The following is a 5535-nucleotide window of genomic DNA, read 5'->3' as shown; positions in this document are numbered from 1 at the left end:
ATGCATCCAAAGCCTAATACAACACTATCTATTACCAGAGTGTATTTATGTTCAAAAGCTATTTAATGTCTCAGATCACTGGCTAAACTGCTGAAATGCACTTCTGTATATCAAAGTTACATTTTCAGACTTTTTTTTTTTTTTTTTTAAAGATGTAAATAATTAATTTTAATGCATCTCTTTCCTGCCACCTTCCACCGATCGCTGCAGCTCAAGCACTCCAGCTCACCAACAACTTTGCTCAAACACTAAAATGACTGTGTGCTACACAATGGAAAGTTGCAATACTGGAGTAATTTGACCATACATGTCTAATTCTGAAGAAGGATATTGGTACAGAAAGCTGACATGATTGGTTCCTTGGTTTTGTTAAGTATGAAAGCCAGGAAGTCTGAATCCACGATTCTGAGACCGTCATCAGTACACTGCAGTTGCAGAAAAACATGGCCGGCATTCACTACTGTTTTTTCTCATAATGCATCTTCTAGCACATAAAAAAACACCACGTGGACATGTTAACAAGGTTAAAAAAAAAAAAAAGTTTTCGTCAGCATGAGCCACGCTCTTGCTCTGGGTGACTTGTTCCTTTATTATCATGAACACACACTGTAGTTTATTTTGAGTCAGTGCCACATATAATGCATTCCTGCTTCAGAAACTCACCAAAGGTGTATCACTGCTGCTGAATATAGTCCCAAACTAATGCACTATATGCTTCGGTTTGCCTATGTTTGCTAAAAGCCACAGTGCTGAGCTGTTTTAGGAAAATGCTGAGGCTTTTTTTTTTTTTTTACAAATGAAACCATGTATTTGGGAGCTGTTTTTAAAGATTTACATCTTCAGCCTGAGTGGTACAGACAGAGCAGGGAAACATATCTCTCCTCTCATCTCAGTGTGTGCAGCACAGCAGGCTGACACTAAAAAGCCTGTAACGTTTTTGCTGTGCTGTTTTGTTTGACCTTGTACACCTTAAATAACAGGTAATAATCTTTTTTTTCAAGAAACTGAAGGAAACATCAGCATAAATAATTGTACTTTCTGTTTATTTTAAGTTGGGGGTCATCTATATGGGTTTTTTCACTGCTAATGTCAATATTTGAAACTGATATACATTTGTAGCTAAAATTAAAATTTTGGTGTCAAAGAGGTGTCACAATTTTGAATAACAAACAGCTCAAATCTTCATTAAAACTAGGAGGGACTTGGCTCGAGAACACAGATTGAGTACAGATAGAAGCACATTCTTAAATTATTATAATATATATTGGGAATCCGTTAAAAGCAAACAAACAAACAACATCAATACTGCTGAATTTATATCCAATAATGGGCCAGACTGTGATGTCCTTTGTCTGAAATCATTGTGTCGCATATTTGCTTCGGTGTTTGGGGTCATTGTCCTGCAGCGTCACAAAGCTCCTGCTGAGCGTCAGCTGGCAGACGGCCACCGTGATGTTATCCTGTAAGGTAACTTGATAAACTTGGGAATTCATTTTCCCTCTCCATGATGGCAAACTGCCCGGACCAGAGACAGCGGCCACAAATCACAACGCTCCCCCCGCTGTACTTCACCTCTGGGATGATGTTTGCACGTTGGTATTGTCACATTCTGGTTCTTGTGGTCATGACAAAGTCGCCTCTGAACGTGGTGCCCTTGTTGCGGCAGACGTAGTGATGCATGTTCTTAACTCTGGTTTCATGAGGCCACAAAACATTTTGCAGGCAGCGCTGCAGAGCGTAAAGGTGATCTTTGGTCTTGTAGAACAGGCTGTCCAGCTGTGGACTGATTAATAACTAAGCAATTTACATTACCTTTATTTCTATTTACTTCTTTACGTTTGACTGTTTTCTATTAGTAAAAGTAGCTTTATCTGACATATTCCGTGTCGTTTTACCAGAACTAGAGGTTTATTAATGCAAATTTGAATAATTTGTGTAAGTAATTAAAACAGACAGTTCTTAATTGTAACTTACAATAACTTCATATTTAAAGATCTTTACACATGAATACTTCACTTTTCCTTGCCACTGTAAATTCTGTCCTTCCCTTTGAAACTGTTTTAATTTAATTATCTTATTATCTCACTTCATCTGTGCTGTTTCTGTGTGCTGACTGTGTAGCTGCCTGTAATTTTTTTTCCTCAAACATGAGAGTACGCCAGTGTTAATTCTATCAACAAAAACTGACTAAAAGTCTTTGTCGACTTGCAAAACACCTTTCTGAAGGCCAATATCATAAAAACAAGCTCAGATTTGTTGGCAAAAAAAAAGCCAAAGCCTACAGAAATAAAAAACTACAATTTGAATATACATTCAGAGATTTAAAAGCAAACAAAAAACCAACACTGTTTCACATTTCCGTTCCTCTTTGCATATGCTCGACTGCTTTTATTTTCATTTTTATTTGGTCCGTAGCTTAATTCCACACAATGTTTCATCTCCGCTGTTGCCAACAGCCATATTAATATCCACAGACTGAGTAAGCCAACATAATGCCAGCAAACACAACAATATAAATATATATGTAACCTCTTACAAAGTTGGACAAGCAGCACAAGGCGGTTTTCTCAGTAATTAAGCCTGTTTTCAAATTTTTTTGGGAGAAATCTACTGAATATTTAATCTGCCACCCGCAGCAGATATAAACAATGGAAATGATTCACGTTTATATATTTATATATACACAACAGAAAATGGGTGAGAAGGTAAAGCTAGATTAAAGTGTGCTGTCAAGTAGACAGGATGAATTGGCGTGAATTGCTCCTCGTGTTTCCATTATTCATAAATGCCTTCGCATCTGAGGCAGAGGCACAAACAATGGCGAGATGTTCAGTGTGTTAAATTATTGACGGAACCTCGAGATCTCCGACAGGTTTCTCTCTTTGATACTGTTCAGGGTAAATCTGTGTTCTTCGTCTCTTGATGCCCACTCCTTCTTCCGAGTTGTTTATTTTTTCTTTTTGTCTTCCTTCCTTTTGACTTACAAAAAACCTCCTTCACCTCCTCCTCTCCTCTCAGCTTCCTCCAGAACAAGATGGACTCCAAAGACACAACATTAAAGGCGGGCTGAAATCTCAAGACGATCAAGCAGAGAAGGGGATCGCTTTGTTCTTTTTTTGATTAGAGTCGCCTAAACGAATCCAAAATGCATAGGCTTCTTCACAACACGTGCTCTATTACGCCTAATTTCTCAAGCTGCTGCAGCTACAAGATCCAAAGGATGAGGTGAGAATCCAACACTGAACTACTGACACGAGGAAAAGATATAAAATATGGATTAAGTCAAACATCAATAACATCCACTTCAATACCACTGACTTACCAACAGGTCAGGAAAGGTCACAGGGAAGCACTACGAGTTCTTGAGTCGGAATAAATGTGGAGATATATATACGAGGATGTCTGTGAGTTTTTGTGCTGGCTAAAGCCGTATCGGAACAACCAGGTTTTCATCAAAGATGCACGACCTTAAAACAGACTGTCAGGAGAATAGACTTGTACCCCTCTGTTGATTCCTACTTCAAAAAGCAAAGCCTTGTGAGATTCAAGTGAGAACAAACATGCACTCACCGTTTTAAGTCTGTTTACATTTGCCTCTGCTGTGGACCTTCGCTCCCAATCCCTGATTTAAACAGGTTTGCTCAAAGAAGTCTGATCTACAGGAAGCTTCAGATACACAGAAACCTCAACCTGCAACCTGAATGCAGCGTCTAGGGACTAAGTGTTTGCTGATAGGCACACGGGCAGAAGAAAATTGAAAAGGGAGACTGGGTTATAGCTGAAATCTAGTTTTTCTTTCCTTATTTGGAATTGGAATAAAAAAACTAGCGGCGCGTAAAGGAACTGCGATGTGTTTGACAGATTGCACCAGAGACCATAAAAATTCAACCAGCAGGTGCGTTTCCTGGATGAAATAGTGTAGCAAGTGTTGCATTCAAGAATCTGATAAAAACACCAAAAAAAAAAGAGAATAAGAGGAAATGGCTGCTTCATTCTCTGACACGGCACCATTGTGATCCATGAGTCTTTGATCAAATCAGATGCCAGTAATGCGCATTAGGGAGCTCAGCGTGATAAGGAGGATGCAGCAGCTAGATGAGATTGAAACAGCACGCTGAATATGTGGTTATTTTTAAGGGTTTTTTCTTTGCTCAGGGTTTGAGAACTTTTATCTCCTGATCTGTAGTTTGACCTGAACGTCATGCAGCTGACTCCAAACTGCGCACAACCACACCTCGTATAACTGATCTATATTAGGAAGCAGCACTAGAAAAGGTCAAAATCATGCACGCTAAGATGGTCAGATGTCACGTGAACGCTAATATCCGCAGGGGACGGCAGTACCCTGACCGTTTCATATTCCGAGTGTGAAAACAGAGAGAGTGTGTGGGATGTAATGAATTGGAAATATGTTCTTGGCCTTTTTCCAGTGTGCTAGAAAATGGAATATAACTTTTCCCAGTGCCAAATGGATTCCAGTATATAAGCCGCTCTGTACTTTTGTAAGTAAGCTTTTAAACAAGACACCGGATTCAGTGCTATTAAGTGAAAAAAGTGTGAAGTTTAGTCTGCTCCTGTGAGGGAGATATCATGAGCCGCAGAAGCAAGATGCACCATTTTCCTCACACTCGAACAGCATCTTGTCTATTTGTGAGCGAGTGTTTATGGCTATATGGGCCAATTGCTGCCCTGCCAAATGATAAGAGACACCTACAGTATGAGGAGAGCCATACAGAGCTGGTATCGCATGCTGGGAAGCCCATATTAGTGTCAGCGCCGCACCTGCTGGTGACTGATCCACCAAACAAGCCCCGTGGACGCTGCCAGCTCTGTCCTCCGTCCATGTGCTTTTCTTCAAGGTTGTTTAAATGAATGGTGCAGAGCTTATCACACACAAGCTATTAATGGTCATCCAACTCATCAGTTTAATCCTGTAAACCCTAAAACCTGCTAATGGACGTGAAAGGCATATTTCTTTAGGGCAAAAATTAAATGCCAAAATTACACCAATTATCAGAGCCAAGCACAGTAAAAACAACTTATCATGTGAGATGCATCAGAAAAAAAGATGTCAGATTCCAAAAAAATGCCAAAAAATAAGCCATTTGCACAAAATTCTGTCAAAACCAAAGATTCTGTGACGCTATGACTGACTCAGCAACGACCAGCGATCACAGGAAAATAAATCACTCTCGCTCAATGACACATATACAGAATGGCTTAAAACTGCCATACAGAGGAGGGAGTTTTTGGACGATACATTGAGCATGGTGAAACCTCTTTCTAGAGTTGATGTACAGAGAAGTATGAAAAATGCCTAGTTTGTACAGGTGGGAAAATTTAGTTCTTTTCTTTTGAAATTTCAAAGAAGGAATGGCTATTCCAGATTTCAGTGGAAGTGTATTAGCTCGCATACATGGACACAGTTTGGATGGAAGTACTTGATTAGATTCGTCATTACCCCAAAGCAGAAAGCACACTTTTTGGGAGAGGACCCTAAATGTTGGAGACTGTGTGGGAGTCAGGATGCAAACC

The sequence above is a fragment of the Stegastes partitus genome, unplaced genomic scaffold (assembly GCF_000690725.1).
Source record: "Stegastes partitus isolate 25-593 unplaced genomic scaffold, Stegastes_partitus-1.0.2 Scaffold325, whole genome shotgun sequence".
Classification (NCBI taxonomy): domain Eukaryota; kingdom Metazoa; phylum Chordata; class Actinopteri; family Pomacentridae; genus Stegastes; species Stegastes partitus.
The sequence above is the reverse complement of the archived record's forward strand: the minus strand, read 5'-3'. Positions refer to the sequence as shown.